The following is a 19,032-nucleotide window of genomic DNA, read 5'->3' as shown; positions in this document are numbered from 1 at the left end:
AGAATGTTGAAAGTACCATGGACTGCTAAAAGAACTAACAGATCTGTCCTGGAGGAAGTGCAGCCAGAATGCTCCTTGGAAGCAAGAATGGCCAGACTTAGTCTCACCTATTTTTGTTATGTTGTAAGAAGCGACCATTCCCTGGAGAAGGATATCATGCTTGGTAGGGTGGAGGGTTGACGAAAGAGGGGGAAGCCTTCAACAAGATGGATTGACACGGTGCCTGTGATGATGGGCTCAAATATAGCAGGGATTATGGGGCTGGCGCGGGATTGAGCAGTGTTTTGTTCTGCTGTGCATGGGGTCTCTATGAGTCGGAAACGACCGCACTTAACAACAACAACAACAACAACAATGTCAGACTAGGTGTATATCATGGCAAACTCCCTCTGTTAATGAGAAACAATTTTGCTCTTTTTGAAGTAATCATGGAAGAATTTGCAGAATATTTATCTGAAACCTCCAGACCATAGCTGAGGTCTTATACTAAAAACTGAGGGCTGGCCAAGCCAGGAAAGATTCACCTAGCAGACCTGTGTTAACTACCCACAGAAGGTATGAATTAGACTATCATGGATATGCAATGAGAGCTCAATCATGATTGAGAAAAGTTCTATACAGGAAGGCTCAGAATGGTTCCTGGTTAGTGAAGAGTGAGAGCATACACATACTCTTTGGTATATGCAAGCATTGCAGTGAGAACCGTCGCAGACCTCATCCACTTATCTCTTCAATATGACAATGACATTTTGTATCTTTTTGCTATAATAAATCCTTAATCTCAAGTATAGTACTTTCTGTGAGCTCTGTGAGTAGTTCCACCCAATTATTAAACTCAAAGGAGCTAGCAGGTTAGGGAAACCAGGGGACATCCTGACCTTTCAACTGGAATCCTGGACAGGTGAGGGAAACCCTACTTCTCTGGGTTTGGGGCCAACAGTTCAGAAGTAAAGGTGTCCTGTAGATTCCTAAGCTTGCAGTTGGTATCTGACTGTTTGAGAGTCTAAACGACAATGCCTTTTTAAATTATGAGATTTTTTTTTTTTTTCATTCTGAATGCCTATGGTCAGAGAGAGAAAGTGTTGTATGGACAGACGATACAGAGGTGATGGATAATTGGAAAAGCAGGAATTTAATTATTCCTCACATTCCAGGGATCGGCTTTATGCTGACTCTTACACACAATTCCTTAATCTCTTTCCGACCCTACTTTTACTGACCCTACTTTTACACTGGGAGCTCTGGTAGCATAGTGCCTAAGGCACTTGACTGCTAACCAGAAGGCTGGTGGCTCAAACCCACCAGCCACTCCTCAGAAGGAAGATGGGGAAATCAACTTCCATAGTGATACTACCTCAGAAACCCACGGAGGGGTCGCTATGAGTTGGGTCTGACTTGATGGCACATAACAACAACAACAACACTTTTACACTGTCTCTGCTAACCATTAAATTAATTTCATCACTATCTGAAATTTTTTTTTTATTTGCACATATATTGCATCACTGCCATTCCCTTCTGAGTTGAAAATGTTCTGTACAATATCCACATTATTTCACTGTTCTCTTTTAAACTCCAACTTACTTTGAGTGTTTCAATGAAAGGTTTTGACTCATATTACTAAAAAATATATAGTAATTGAAAATATTGACATTCAAAAAAAAAAAAAAAGGAAAGGAAAATTATACTGCTGTACAATAAAAAGAAAATTATATTCAACTATGCTTTGAAAGGGAGCTCTGGTAGCATAGTGCCTAAGGCAGTTGATTGCTAACCAGAAGGCTGGCTATTCAAACCCACCAGCCACTCCTCGGAAGGAAGGTTGGGCAATCTACTTCCTTAGTGATACCATCTCGGAAACCCAAGGTGGAATCGCTTTGAGTCGGGTCCGACTGGATGGCACATAACAACAAGAACAACATACTTTGAAATGCATAGTTAAAACCTCACAGGGTACAAATAATCAGTTAATTATTGTTGTTATGTACTGTGGAGTCAGACACAACTCAAAGCGAACCTTCCTTGGGTTTCTGAGGGGGTATCCCTAAGGAAGTAGATTGCCCAAACTTCCTTCCTTCACTTCCTTCCATTTAAATGCCTTTAGGGATTACTAAAGGCATGCCCCATTATCGAACACAGAGTAAAGATTGGCCAACAAGCATAAGAACAGTACTAGAGTTATGGCTATACAATTTTAGAGGTAAGAGAAAAAATGGTCAGTTATCAATACAAGACTCTAGGAAAACATCTGCCTATGCTCTCAGGACCATAGTCCCAGGGGACATCAAGCCTAATTGACATAACATACTACACAAAAACATTGCTCCACATCCTACTTTGGTGAGTAATGACTGAGATCTTAAGGGCTTGCAAGTGACCATTTTCAGGCAATGGTGGGTCTCTTCTAGTCCAGAGCAAAGAAAAATGAAGAAAACCAAAGATGCATGGAAACAATTAGTACAAGTGACTGGTACACCCTGCAATCCTCAACCTATATAACTACGAAACCAGAAGAACTAAATGGTGCCTGGCTACCACAGTCAACCACCCAGAAGGAGATCTATGTAGGAGATCCTGGATAGAGTGGGAGAACAATGTGGAACAAAACTCAAATTCATAATTAAAAAAAAAAAAAAAAAAAGGGACCAGATTTGCTGGTCTGATAGAGCCTGATGGAACCTCTGAGACTATGGCCCCTAGTTGCCCTTCAGGTCTGGAATTGAAACCACTCCTGTGGTTTCCAGCCAAACAAAAGACAGGCTTAGGAGCTGAACATTTACATTATTAGCTAGATAAACTCCTTGGAGAGAGCAATCATGGAGAATAGAAGGGGTGGGTATGCTCAGGGACATAATTCAGGGGACAGGAGTGCATGGAGTGAATGATATGGGGAAGAGGTAACTATGGGTAGGAAATGGGAGGGGAGCTGTTGCATTATGGAAAATTTCAGTCAATGTCATGAGACAAAATATATGTGAGCTACTGTTTGGAAAGTGAATTTGCTCTGTAAACTTTCATCCAAATCACAATAAAAATAATTTAAAAAAAAGACTCTAGGAAAACATCTGTATCAATTAAAAGGAAAAATAAGTCACATCAATAATTAGAATGGACAGAATTTATTATAATGTATTTTTAACTAAGTAGGAAATGATGACTTTCAATTACAAAAACCACCATTCTTTAGACTCAGATAAGAAAGGGAAGAGGATAAAATTATGAAAATCCAGGAATTTAGAGGAGCGGCTTCAGAGTTTTAATTTAGATGTCTAGGAAGGAGCACTGCTTATCTATAATAGGATAATCTTTTTTGTAAAATTATAAATCTGAAAATACTAATTCTATTTCCCCATACATTATTTAAAATTTACTCATTGGAAATTTTACCACACATACTTTTGAAATTTCTATAGATTCTGTTTGTGTACATTTGCATTTTGGTTGTTTTTGATAGTTGCTGTCGATATGGATCTAATACACTGCAAACTTATGAACAACACAAGGAAACATAGCCCAAACCTGTGCCATCTTTATGACTGTTGGTATGTTTGAGTCCAATGTTTTGACTACTGTGTTTTGTTTAAGAAGATAATATGAGACAAATATTATTTAATCATTTTTTGTTGTCATCTTTATAAAATAGTGATGTCTGTTATGTTTTCCTGACTGATTAAATATAGGGTATTTTGTTAAAAATGTGACAAGAATATAACACATAATATGTTTGTTTACTTATCTTTATTCTCAACTTGAATTTATTTTGTAGTTTCGGTAAAAAAATGTTTATTTTAATGTATAAGCATAGATTACTATTTTTGATTCACTGTTCTTTTTTGTATATGGGAAACATAAGTCATAAGGTAATCTGTAATTTTCTCACATAATTTTGATGTCTCCCACTATTTCATCATTACAATGTAGTATTTCACAGAATGAAGCCTGAATATCTGAGATCAAATTCCAGATTTTGCATTTATTTGTTGGGTGATACTGGACAAATATTTAAATCTCAGGGTAACTCAGTTTCCTCACTTGGCAATTGAAGAAGGTCATAAAAATATTAATGCCACATGATTTTGTAAATATTAAATGGCTTAATACATGCATAGTAAGTACATTAGAATATTTCCTGATAATAATCACTTTACAAATATTAGGTTTTATTATAATCACTATTTTGCTGCCTTCAAGTTTAAGTGTTGCTGCTATTCTGAAATGTCAAAGAGAATTTTAGTGCTTCCATGAAGCATTATAGTCGACCATCAAATCCCATTGGTTTCTTTTTACATTTTCTTTGCTTATTTTGTTTTTTCTTGATAGAGACACATTTCGTAGATAGCAACTACCAGATAATTTCTAAACTTTCATTTCCTTGATGAACTATGTTATGAAAAAAAGTTTCCTTCTGAACATGTGTAAACTTTTTTCTCTATGCTGATTTGCTTCCTCAATGCACTTGTAAGGGTGTTTAATAAAACAGGTATTTCTCCAGTCCTAATGCATCAGGATGCTTCCTCAAGTTTTCTCTAATGAAGGCTGTATTTCTAACTAGTATGTTTTGTAGTCAGAGAAAAATATTGATGTGTAAAATACCTATCACAATTCTTCACAACTAAGTGGTGACTAAAAAGTACAGCTCCCATCTATATTTTTTTCAGTCCTTAATAGTGGAGAGAGCATGTGTGGAGGCAACCATTAGCAATGAACTGGTATAAAAATAAGTAATGATCTATCTCCACGTTTCTAAGAATGTGGCAGTAGTGAGACAGAAGTGACAAGAAAAGATCCATCAATCATACATTGAGCAAAATGATATAAATACAGTAATTACAGAGTGGTATGACATTGTATTCATTTTCTATGACTGTGGCAACAAATTACCACAAAGTGAGTTGCTTATAACAATATGCTTTTAATATCTGACTGCTCTGGAGGCTAAGAGTTCAATGTACTGGCAAAGCTGTATTCTCTCCCAAGGCTCTAGGGGAAAGATCCTTCCTTGTCTCTCCAGCTTCTGGTAGTCCCAGGTATTCCATGGCTAGCAAATACAGTGATCTGTGCCTCTATCATGACATGACATTTTTTTTTTTCTTTGTCTGTGACTCTCCTTTTTTATGAAGACAAGAGTAATAGTGCATTAGGATGCATCCTACTTCACTTTGATCTCATGTGAATTTAAGTGATAACATTTTCAAGGACCTTGTTTCCAAACAAGATCCCACTTATAGGTCCTGAGTGTTAGAACTTCAATTTATGTTTCTGGGGGTCACAGTTCAATCCTTAAAACATACAATATCATATGTTATAGCGATGGAAAAATAAAATGCCTTTGTTCCAACCTACAGTCATTTTTCTTCATGATTCAAGAAACATAAATTACTACAGCATGCTGTTAGCCAAGATTTTAAGGATTAATATTGAAACAGGTTATTCACAACTTAATTACAGTGAATGGTGTATTTATTCTTTATAAAGATGCACATGGGTTTTTAAATATTTAGCCACTGACTTTCGTAGATTTTAAACTATAGACACAGTATTAACTAAATTGTTGTTGGGCAATTTCATGGTAAAGCAACTAAAACAATATGTTGTGTAAAAAAAAATAAATAAATAAACCTATCCTACAGGAAAGCATATGCATTGCCTTTTTAAAAAAGTAATTTATATTACCCAATACACCAACTTATATTAAACACAGAATTATTGAAAAATAGCAATGAATTATGTATTTATGTAAATAATCAGAAATATATCTATGGCATTACTAATGTAGTTTCTTTTTACTTAGAATTCATTAATGAATTGGTAGAAAACCAATATGTATGGGCTCAAGTTGCTATCAATTTTAGTTTCATAAAACATAAATAGAAAATCTCAGATAACTGATAGTCTACCAATAAGTTTTGGTTTGTTTTGTTTCTGTTTTTTAAGCCACCCAGACAGATTCTTAGTCTGAAATCTGATTTTTTTTTTTTTCTGCTGCTGCTCCATGACAGCCACATATAACTGTCCTCTTTCTTTCTGATGTGATATACTGCCATCTATACTAATCTATAAGTACTCAAGATTGATTATTTTTTCCCATAGAATTCCTTCTGCAGTCTCTCCTTTACACTTTAATGATATATGTTGAGATAAGAGCGTATCTTCATGCAAGTTCCCTTTAACAGCTAAATTGATAAGCTGTGAAGGAGGAAATTGATCAATAAGGGCAGTACCTTCTCTTCTGTGCTTAACTTGTTGGCAGAGTCCCTGGAACAAATATTTCCTTCTCAGAGATGTCAAATCTAAATGTTATTATCTTGAAACCATTTTTATCATATATCTAAAGTATTATTTGCTTTATCTAACTTATCAAACTGGTTTGTATTTTCTTAATTGGCCTATCCTTAACTGATGTGTATAAAATAGTGCTGGCAGTTCCATTGAGATAATAGCCATATAAGTTTTCTTTGACAGTTTTCTTAGAATTGTTGAATTGAAAGTCTTTATTTTCATTCAATTCAAATCTTTTGATTTCATTCAAATCATTTCATTCAAATCTTTTGCTATAAAGTGTATTGCTTACATTGTTCACTTTATTTAGTGCTTTGGATACTTGTGGTTATATGACTCTTGGAAAAGGACCCATGTGTTAAAATAATGATCATTTAAATATATATATATGTATATTTTTGATATATATAAAATATATATATATCAAAATATATATATCCAATTTTAATTTAATGAACTCCAAAATGTAAAATAAATTTAAGCAATGAAAGTACTCTTCATTGAATGATTGCTAAAAATGAAGTAGATTCAATATAGCCTAAATTAAAATATATTCCTATACAAGACAACATAGTTACTCAGAAGTGATATGTTCATGACATTAACTAATATCCTGTTGTTGTTGTTTCCAAATTCTTTGTGTTGTTGTTGTTAGGTGTCATCGAGTTGTCTCCTACTCATAGTGACCCTATATACATCAAAATGAAGCATTGCCTGGTCCTGTGGAAGCTCCATGATCCCTGCTGTACCTGAGCCCAGCAATGTAGCCACAGTGTCCACCCATCTTGTTGAGGGCCTTTTCCTCTTCCATTGACCTTCCACTTTACCATGCATGATATCCTTCTCCAGGCAGTGGTCTCACCATACAACATGACCAAAGTAGGTGGGGCATAGTCTAGCCATTCTCACTTCCAAGTAGCATCTCAGCTGCACTTCTTCCAGGACAGATTTGTTCTTTTAGCAGTCCATGGTACTTTCAGCATTCTTCACCAACACCACAACTCAAAAGCATCAACTCTTCTTGTTATTTTTGTTAGGTGCCATTGAGTCATCTCTGATTAATAGTGATCCTATGCACAGCAGAGGGAGCTCTGGTAGCATAGTGGCTAAGACACTTGCCTGCTAACCAGACAGCTGGCGGTTCAAACCCACCAGCCACTCCTCGGAAGGAAGGTTGGGCAATCCTACTTCCATAGCGATACTGCCTTGGAAACCCAAGGAGGGGTCGCTATGAGTCAGGGCCGACTCGACGGCACATAACAACAACAACAACAACATGCACAGCAGAATGAAACACCACCCAGTCCTGAACCAGCTCCATGATTCTTGCTATACTTGAGCCCATCACCACTGCCACTGTGTCAATCCATCTCATTGAGGGCCTTTCCCTCCTTTGTCGACCCTCCACCTTATCAAGCATGACATCCTTCTCCAGGGAATGGTCCCTTCTGACAACATAATCAAAGTAGGTGAGACAAAGTCTGGCCATTCTCACCTCTAAATAGCATTCTGGCTGCACTTCCTCCAGGACAGACCTGTTAGTTCTTTTAGTAGTTCACAGTACCTTAAGCAATCTTCGCCAGCACTACAACTCAAAAGCATCAACTTTTTGTCAGTCCTCCTTATTCATTGTCCAGCTGTCATATGCACGTGAGGTGATTGAAAATACCTTGGCTTGTATCAGGTGCACCTTAGTCCTCAAGGAGACATCTTTGCTCTTCAGTACTTGAAAGAGGTCCTTTGCCGCTGATTTTTCTGGTGCTATAGATCATCTGACATCATGCATGCTGCTTCCATTGGCATCAAATGTAGAAACAAACAATGTGAAGTCCTTGACAATTTTAATCTTTTCTCCATTTATTGTAATGCAGCTTACAGATCTAGTTGTGAGGATTTTTGTTTTCTTTATATTGAGATGTAATCCATACTGCAGCCTGTATTCTTCAATCTTCATCAGTAAGTGTTTCAAGTCATCCTCATTTTCAGCAAGCAATGTTGTGTTGTCAGCATATTGCAGGTTGTTTATGATTCTTTCTCCAATCCTGATGCAAATGTTCTTCTTCATATAGTCCAGCTTCTCAGATTATTTGTTCTGTATACAGGTTGAATAAGTGTGGTGAAAGGATACAACCCTAACACACTCCCTTCTTGATTTTAAACCATGCAGTGTTCCCTTTTTCTATTTGAACTACAGCCTCCTGGTTACGTAAAGGTTCCTCATGAAAACAATTAAGTGTTCTGGAATTCCCATACTTCTCAATGTTATCCACAACTTGTTATGATCTACCCAATCAAATGCTTCTGCATAGTCAATAAAACACAAATAAACATCTTTCTTTTATTCTTTGCTTTGAGCCAAGATACATATGATGTCAGCACTCGTATCCCTCATTCCATATCATCTTCTGAATCCAGCTTCCATTTCTGGAAGTTCTCTGTCAATATACTCTTGCAACCATTTTTTAATTATCTTCAGAAAGATTTTACTTGCGTGTGATATTAATGATGTTGTTGTTGTTGTTGTTATGTGCCATCAGGTCAGTCTCGACTCAGAGCGACCTCTCCTTGGGTTTCTGAGGTGGTATCACTATGGAAGTAGATTGCCAAACATCCCTTCTGAGGAGTGGCTGGTGGGTTTGAACCACCAGCTTTCTGGTTTGCAGTCAAGTGCCTTAGGCACTATGCTACCAGTGCTCCTAGATATTAATGATATTGATTGATAATTTCCACAGTCTGTGGTGTGATAGTTCAGTTTCTGTGTCCAGTTAGGTAGGCCTGGTAGAGTGACTGGGCAGTATAGTATTCCCCATGATGAGACTGGTAATCAACTCCATGGTGGAATCTACTGTGAGCAGCTGAGTAGCTGCCTTGGGGAATGTGGTCTGCTTCCTGTATATAAGAAGAAGTATTGGGAAATGGTCTCTAGCTTATGGCATACTTGAACTCTGCATGTAGCCATGTCTTTGTTCAGCAACTGATATGCTCTGTTGACCTTGGGACTTACAATGGACTTAAATTAATGGTCTGCTGTGTCGTTTGGTAGCATCAGAGCTGTGTCTTTTTACTTGTCAACCTTGGGTTTGTCAGCCTCAGCAGCCAGCTTCTGAGTGAAGAGAAGCCTACAACTTCAGTAGGCTGAGAGCAGGAGGCAGATTTGCAACCCATAATTGAGGAGCTTTCACCCAGCCCCTATAGCCTGGCACTTTGAACTTGGACTTAAAGGCTCCAAATTGTAAGAATAAACTTCTCTTTGTTAAAGTCATCCCATTTGTGGTATATTCCTGTCAGAGGGGCACTAGGTAACCAGAACATTTAGGATCACCTTTCTTTGGAATGGATACAAATATGGATCTCTTCCAGTCAGTTGGCCAGGTAGCTGTCTTCCAAATCTCTTGGCATAACTGAGTGAGTGCCTCCAGTGGGACATCCATTTGTTGAAACATCTCAATGGGTATTCTGTCCATTCCTGGAGCCATGGATATCCTGGTAAAGGAGCAAGAGGACATCCAGGTAAAGGAGAAGGAGGTAAAGATAGGCTCCAAGCCCCTTAGAGCCAGGAAAGGAAGGGAGTAGGAGTAGCTGAAGACTTCCAGAGTGGCAGGATATCCAGATAAAGCAGCCGGAGGCAAAACTAGGCATCAAGCCCCCTAGAGTCATGGAAAGGGAGAGAACAGCCAAAGACCACAAAGTGACAGTTTCCAGGTAAGAATTAGGTAAAGGGAGGGTGCAGAGGTTTCCAACAGCTAAGGAGACAAACTTGTCTGTCAGTTTGTCATGCAGTGGAGCTTGTATGCTGCTGTGAGGCTTGCCGCTGTGCCACTGGTGTTTCAGACACCAGCAGAATTGCACATGATACACAGGTTTCAACACAGCTTTCAGACTAAAACAGACCAAGAAGAAGGAGGAGGCCATTCACTTCTCAAAAACTGGCCAGGAAAAACCTTATGAATAGCAGAGAAACACCTTCAACTCTTCTTAGGTCTTCCTTATTCATTGTCTAGCTCTCACATGCATATGAGGCAATTGAAAATACAACAGATTGTGTCAGGCACACCTTAGTCTTCTAGGAGATATCTGCTCTCCAGCACTTAAATGAGGTCTTTTCCAACAGTTTAGCCCAATGACATTCAATTTCTAATATATTGACTGCTGCTTCAATTGGTGTTGATTGTAGAACCAAGTAATATGAAATCTTGAACAGCTTCAATCTTTTCTCCTTTCATTGTGATGCTGCTTATTGGTCTAGTTGTGAGTCTTTTTTTTTTTTTTTTTTATATTGAGATATAATCCATACTGAACACTGTAGTCTTCAATCTTCATCAGTAAGTGTTTCAAGTCATCCTCACTTTCAACAAGCAAAGTTATGTCATCAACATGTCACAGATTGTTAATGAGTCTTCCTTCAATCCTTGTGCCATGTTCTGCTTCATATAGTCCAGCTTCTCAGATTATTTGTGCAGCATATCTATTGAATAAGTATGGTGAAATGATAAACCTTGAAACACTTGCTGCTTGATTTTAAACTATGCAATATCCCCTTGTTCTGTTTGAACAACAGCCTCCTGGTATATGCACAGGTTCCTCATGAGTACAATTAAGTGTTCTGAAATTCTCATTCTCCTCAGTGTTATCCACACAATCAAATGCTTTTGCACAGTCCATAAAGCATGAGTAAACATTTTTCTGATGTTCTTTGCTTTCATTTAAGATCCACCTGACATCAGCAATGATATCTTTCATTCCACATCCTCTTCTGAATCCAGCTTGCATTTCTGGAAGTTTTCTGTGAATAACGTCTGTAACTGTTTTTGAATTGTCTTCAGTAAGATTTACTTGCATGTGATATTAATGATATTGTTAAATAATTTCCACAATCTGTGGAATCACCTTTCTTTGGAGTGGGTTCAAATATATATTTCTTCTAGTCAGTTGGCTGAGTACCTGTCTTCCAAATCTCTTGGCATAGCCAAGTGAGTGCCTCCAGTGTGGCCTCCATTTGTTGAAAAATCTCAATGGGTATTCCATCAATTCTTGGACCCTTATTTTTTTCTGCTTCCTTCAGTGCAGCTTCAACTTCTTTCTTCAATACCATCAGTTGTTGATCATATGCTACCTCCTAGCTTTTTGGTATAGTGACTCTGTATTCCTTCCATCTTCTTTTGATGTTTCCTGTGTCATTCAATATTTTGCCATAGAATTTTTCAGTATTGCAAATTGAGGCTAGTTTTTTACTAATTAAGGCTAAGGACTACAGTCTGCAGTATGGATTACACCTCAACAAAAATAAAATGAAAATCCTCACAACGGACCCATAAGCAGCATCACAATAAATGGAGAAAAGATTGAAGATGTCAAAAATTTCATATTACTTGGTTCCATAATCAACACCAATGGAGGCAGCAGTCAAGAAATCAGAGAGTGTATTGCACTGGGCACGTCTGCTGCAAAAGACCTTTTTAAAGTGCTGAAGAATAAATATGTCTCTTTGAAGATGAAGGTGTGCCTAACCCAAGCCATAGGGTGTTCTAGTGCCTCATATGCATGTAAAAGCTTGACAATTAATAAGGAAGACCAAAGAAGAGTTCATGCTTTTGAGTTGTGGTGTTGGTGCAGAATACTGAAAGAACTATGTACTGCCAGAAAAACTAACAAATCTGTTCTGGAAGAAGTACAGCCAGAATGCTCCTTGAGAATGAGAATGGCCAGCCTTCATCTCACCTTTTTTGTCCATGTTGTCAGAAGGGACCATTCCCTGGAAAAGGATATCATGTTTGGTAAAGTGGAGGGTCAGCAAAAAAGAGTAAGCTCATCAATGAGATGGATTGACACAGTGGCTGTAGTGATGGGTTCAAGTATAGCAAAGATTGTGAGGCCAGTGCAGGGCCAGCCAGTGTTTCATTCCATTGTATGTAGGGTTGCTATGATGTGGTGTTGATTTGAGGGCACCTAACAACAAGAACAGCTTCCACGGGTGTTGACTATGGATAAAAGTAAAATGAAATCCATGACAATTTCCTTTCTCCATTTATTATTATTATTATTATTATTTTTTAATGTTTAGTTGTAATCCATACTGAAGACTGTAGTCTTTGATTTTCATCAATAAGTGCCTCAAGGCATCTGCACTTTCAGCAAGCAAGGTTGTGTCATCTGCATATGGCAGGATATTAATTGTTCTTCCTCTAATGCTGATGTCACAGTCTTTTCCATATTGTCCAGCTTCTCAGATTATTTGCTCAGCACATAAATTGAATAAATATAGAGAAAGGATAAAAACCTGATGTATACCTTTCCTGATTTTAAACCACACAGTATCCCCTTGTTCTGTTCAAATAACTGTCTTTTGGTGTTTGTACAGGTTCCTCATGAGAATGATTAAGTGTTGTGGAATTCCCACTTTTTTGCCATGTTATCCATAATTTGTTGTGATCCACACAGTTGAATGCCTTTGCACAGGCAATAAAACACAGATAGGATATTTTTTTCTGGTTTCCTTGCTTTCAACTAAGACCCATCTGAAGTCAGCAGTGACATCCCCCATTGCACATCCTCTTCTAAATCCAGCTTGTATTTTTGTCAATATACAGCTGCTGACATTTTTTTATTTTTCTTCAATAAGATTTTATTTGAGTGTGGTATTAATGATATTGTTTGACAATTTATGCATTCTGTGGGATCACTTCCTTTACATACCCATTATTCTGATCAATCATACATATGAATCAAGGACCTTATAATTGACTATATGTAAGCCAATAAAGGTCTGAAATGCACAATTTCCTTGGAGGTTCCAACATGATGCATCTTGGAGGACCACATGTCTCTGAGTACATGACGTTTCTGTGGAAACTCCCTTCCCATTCCTATTCACCTGTCTCTCTTCATATATGTCCTTTCTGTATTTGTGGTGCAGGGAATTATTTGGTCAGACTCATCAAGCCATGATCTTTGTGACCCCCACCAGATGACTGGGTAGAACTTTGCAAATATCAGGTACTTGTGGCCTATCAAGGAGATTGAATAGTTTTCCAATAATATAAATAAGGTATATGAATCCCTTGTGGGTGTGGGACTGTGCAAATAAGGTGTGTGGAACCCTACAGTGAAGATCAATTTTGCAACCTTGTTGTTGTTGTTAGGTGCCATCGAGTTGTTTCCAACTCATAGTGACCCCATGCACAGCAGAATGAAACACTGCCCAATCCCACACCAGCTCCATGATCCCTGCTATATTTGAGCCCATCATCTCAGCCATCATGTCAATACATCTCGTTGAAGGCCTCCCCCTCTTTTGTCAACCCTCCATCCTGTCAAGAATGACATCCTTCTCCAGAGATCTAAGTTAGCAACCTTAGGAGATCTAAAATGTACCATCCAGAGGAGGAAAAGGGAGATCTCACTGCCATCAGCACAGAGAAAACCCGTAGTACAGTGTGTCCTTTGATCTGAAAGACTGTGCTGAATCAATGTCAGAAAGACAGAAGAAAGATAGTGGTAACACAGGCTATAAAACAAAAAAGACCTATATGAGACAGAGTGGCGGGCTTGTTGTCACAGGGAACAAGAAAGCTGAGTGCCTTTGGGATGGGGGCCTGCTGGTGGAGTTGGGTACACCTATGAGCAGAGCTGAAAGAGCTTTGTAAGGCTTGCCAGAACAGGGCAGAGGCCAGACCGAGAAGCCAAGGACCAAAGATAGCTGTCTGAAGTAGTAGGTTGAAGGAAGGTTCTCCTGATCGAAGAATTGCACCCTGAGCATTCCTGTACCTGAATTATAACCTGCTGCTTCCCAAATAAACCTCATACTCATAAGTATTGTCTTTAAGTTCCGTGTGACCGTTGCAATGGATTATCAAACCCAGCAGAGAAGTAGAAAGTGCTTTGGGAGGAACGATTGGTTACAGGTTTGGTAGGAGAAAAAAAAAAAAAAAAAAAGTAAAATGCTTGGAGGGTGAAGATATACTGACTTGCAACTCACAGAAATCAACCTTGGGCTGATGCTGCTGATTGTGATTTTCTCCCTCTCCCATATTAAATTAGGGAAGATCAGAGGATGTGGACCACATGTCCTTTTTTCAGTGTTTAATTTTTTTCTCTGCTGAACTAAAAATTGTCCTTTTACAGGAATTAGTAAGTCGTGGCAACAAATTATCATACATAAAGGAGTAGTGGGACCTGCTAGTCTAAAGTGGGGGCAGTCATGTGAACTTCCTAATATGCATCTGGCACTCACTGACCTAACCACAAGTGAGCAGCAGGACTATTTGGAAAAGCTGAGGTCTCAACTGTACAGGGAAGAAAAGCTAAGACTTCTTTGGACTGTAATGATAATACAAATTGATGTCAAGAGAACTGGGATCAAATGCAATGACTCCTGACTCAGGGAAGCATAGAGTTTTGAAAGAGAAAGGTCAAACAAACAATGGATTTTTAATGATTACTTTGGTCTTTGATTTCTGGATGGTTACTTTCATCTTTGATTTCTAGTTGTCATCTATAAATGAAAATAAGCTGCTTTGTTGAGCAATTAATTGGCTTTCATTTTCCACACACTTAATAAATGTCTTGTGTGCATAGCTCAATCAGAATGGACAGATGTAACACCCATAGGGTCATATGGTGCTTGATGTCACCAGATGGAATCTTCATCCTAGCAATCTTATAGCTGCACAAGATTTTAAGGTAACCTGTGACCTGTGAGTGTCACACACTGGAACAATACCCATGCTAACTACAAATAAGTAGGTTTAAAAATTATTTGACAGCTTTGAATATTTTAAAAATGTTACTGGGCAATAGAAATATCACTTCTACATTATATTCTATTAAGTTTTTTTTTTTTTTTTTTTTACTTTATCTCTTTTATTCCTTCTATTTCTGACTAACTCAAACTGAAAAGCAAACTCACTACCATCAGGTAGCTTTCAACTCATAGCGACCCCCATTGGGCTTCTGAGGTGGCACATCTTTATAGAAGTATAAGTATTTTACCTTAACTTCATTCTGCAGAGTAGCTGGTAAGTTTGAACTGTAAACCTTCTTGTTAGCAGTCAAATGCCTTAGCCACCGCACCAACTGGCTTCATATTTTTGGTTAGCTTAATTAGCTCTCAAAAAAACAAAACCTCCTGATACACACTTTGTAACCAGAAAACAATAGTGTTATTGCCTATAAAAGAAATCATTTATTTGAATAGTTGATACAGCAATATGAAGCTTCTATCTTTATAATTTCAAATGAAAGTTCTTATTGAAAAGTTTAGACCCAATTACACAAGCATTTGTTTTATCTCAGCTTTGCCTGCCATAGTGCATTGTATTTTTATTTGTTTTAGATGCTCTAAGAGATTCCAAAGAGAATTTTATAAACATGATATTAGCTATAGCTTATGGGAGACTATCAAAAATATCCTTTGAATTTTGTCAATTTCTATGTTGTTAATTTATAATAGATGACTGGATTAATCATAAAAACAGTGAAGAATAACATTTGTTTCATAGAGATGATTTTGTTGTAAAAATTTTGAGTTATATGAAAGGACACATAAAGCTACTACTTCAGGAAGGTGGAAAAAAATAGTTGTTACACTGTTGTTAGGTGCCGTGGAGTCGTCTCCGACTCATAGTGACCCTGTGTAAAACATAACAAAACACTGCCTGGTCCCGGGCCAGCCCCACGATTCCATCTATGCCTGAGCCCATCATTGTAGCCACTGTGTCAATCCATCTTGTTGAGGGCTTTCCCCTTTTTTTTGACCCTCCACTTTACCATCCACAATATCCTGCTCCCGGGAATAATCCCTTCTGACAACATGACTGAAGTAGGTGAGATGATGTGTGGCCATTCTTGTTTCCAAGGAGCATTCTGGCTGCACCTCCTCCAGGACAAATTTGTCAGTTCTTTTACCAATCCATGGTACTTTCAGTATTCTTTGTCAATACCACAACTCAAAAGCATCCACTCTTCTTCAGTTTTCCTGATTCATTGTCCAGCTATCACATGGATAAGAGGTGATTGAAAATACCATGGCTGGGGTCAGGGCCAAAACAGGTAGGGCAGGTGGGAAACAGTAGGAGCCAGCTTTTGAGAGCCATAACTTGTTGGGCAGATCAGGAATTGGTGGGAGACAGTTTGCAACAGCTAAGGAATACAAACTTGTCTGTCAGTTTGTTGACCTGTGGTGGCTTGTGTGTTGCTGTGAGGATGGAGGCTATGCCACTGGTGTTTCAAATGCCAGTGGGGTTACCCATGGTGGACAAGTTTCAGCTGAACTTCCAGACTAAGACAGAGTTGGAAGAAGGAATAGACCATCCACTTCTCAAACAATTGGCCAATGAAAACCTTATGAATAGCAGTGAAACACTGTCTGATATATTACTGAAAAAAGTAACACTATAACCATTAATTATTATTATATGGTCTCTTTTCTGTTTCTCTTTAAATTTGGTTGGTTACTTGTTCTGCACACTTATGATCTACTTATAACTCTTAAACTTCAAATAATTGAATGTCATTACTAGTTTAAACCAGGGTTGCAATCTGCATTTTAGTGTAGTTTGTAACCAAAAAAAAAAAAGCCTCACTGCCATCATGTTGATTCGACTACTCACAGCAACCCCTCCTTGGGTTTCCAAGATGATATCTTTATGGAAGTAGATTGCCCAATCATCCATCCAAAGCTCCTAGAGCTCTCATAGTTTTTAAAATCTGTACCTGATCATTCCACTATCCAGATAAACTTTAGGAGCTCTGATAGCATAGTGCCTAGGGCAGTTGACTGCTAACCAGAAGGCTGGCAGTTCAAACCCACTAGCCATTCCTCAGAAGAAAGGTTGGACAATCTATTTTCATATGATACCATCTCAGAAACCAAAGAGGTGTCGCTGTGAGTTGGGTCCAACTCAACAGCATGTAACAACAACAACAGAGATAAACTTTTGATCTGTTTATATCGTCTGTTGTTCCTTAGTTTTAAATTACCTTGTTTTATTTTCATTTACAGATACTTAGATTTTAACGTAGACTGAAATGTAAAATAAGTAAATAAATAAAGTATGTAAAATGAGTACTGAAATGATGTTTCACTCCAGAGACAATTTATGTTTGCTTCTCTGATATGCTTCTCCTTACTCCATGATCTTGTCAAAAGTAGTATTTAGCTACTGAAATTCTCAGATATCTCTTCTGAGCAGTAAAAAACTTGAAAAGTGATTCCAAATGAATCTTGAATCTCACCTCTATTTTTTCTTCTCTTTTTAGATCATAATTCTATTATTATTTTTGCTTTCTTGTCTTAGGCTAGGTTCTCTAGAAAAGCAAAACCACTGAAGATTTTAATATTTATTTCTAGGAAATAGGTCCCACATTTGTAGAGTCTGGCAAGTCCCAAGTCCATGGGTCAGACATCAAGCTGGAGGTTTCTTTTGACTAAGGTAGCTTCAGGGCTTGATGAACCCAATGTCAACAGGAAATACAGAAGGCTGCTTGCTTTTGAGGCTAATGGATCCAAGATTGGCAGGTAAGATGGCAAGCTGTTGGTTCACAGGCTGCAAAGATAACAATCTCAAGATCACCAGGAATACATCAAGCCACAAGTTCAAGTCCAAAAACAAGAGGTCAGCAGATATGAGGGAGATGAAAGATCCAGATCAAACAAAAGCCTCTCTATATATTAAAAGATGGCTACACACCAAGGAAATGGAAATACCTTTTCAAATGACTGTCTTCTCACAGCAAATTTTATCATAGAGGCAACTACATTAAATCAGATCTTATCATGTGACATTACTATATCATAACTGCTAAACCACTGAGAATCATGGCCCTGCCAAGGTGACATACAAGAGTAACTATCACATTACCCTATATTTTTTGTTAAATTTTATTTTGTTGTTATTGAGAATACAGAAAATAAAACTTGCATGAATTCAACTGTTTATATACATATAATTCAGTGACACTGATTATAGTAATCTAATTGTACAATCATTTTCAATTTCAGTTTCTGAGTTGTTCTTCCTTCATTAACATGAAATCACTGCTCATAATTTCCTCATCCAATCTTTCAAGTTGCTCTTGTCAGTTTTATCCAGTATTGATAGATCTTGAAAAAGCTAAATTCTCATGGAAGACATTGTTTATTAAGCTAACCAACTCTGGTTTAAGAAGATTTCAGGGGATATTGTTGGTGTAAGGTTTAAAAATTATCTCAGGGAAATAGTTTCTGGGATTCATCCAGCTTTCTTGGTTCCAAAAAGTTTAGAGTCAATGAGAAGTTTAGATTCTGTTTACCATTTACCCTTCTGATAAAGGTTCTTCTTTAGAATTTTTCATCAAAATTCTCAGTACTGATACCCAGGCAAAATTCAGTTTTTCTGGTCTCATGGTACAGGAGACAGTTGTTCATGGATGCAATTACAAACACATTCCATACCGTTTGTGTCTAAAAGGCATTTGTCTGCTAACCAGAAGACTGACAATTCAAACCCACCAGCCACTCCTTGGAAGGAAGATTGGGCAATCTACTTTTATAGTGATACTGCCTCAAAAACCCAAGGAGGGGTCACTGTGAGTCAGATCTGACTCAACAGCAATGAGTTTGCTTTAGTTTGTTTGCATTCCAGATGTTCCCTCTTCCTCTGTTGCTGAGTAATAGTCCATTGTATGTATGTGCATTTTTTTTTATCCATTCATCTGTTGATGGACACTTACATTGCTTTCTTTTTTCCTAAAAGACACAAAAAAATAGAATATATA

Source organism: Orycteropus afer, unplaced genomic scaffold, assembly GCF_000298275.1.
Source record: "Orycteropus afer afer isolate SDZICR_OR568_19922 unplaced genomic scaffold, OryAfe1.0 scaffold00076, whole genome shotgun sequence".
NCBI lineage: Eukaryota > Metazoa > Chordata > Mammalia > Tubulidentata > Orycteropodidae > Orycteropus > Orycteropus afer.
This window is presented reverse-complemented; position numbering follows the sequence as displayed.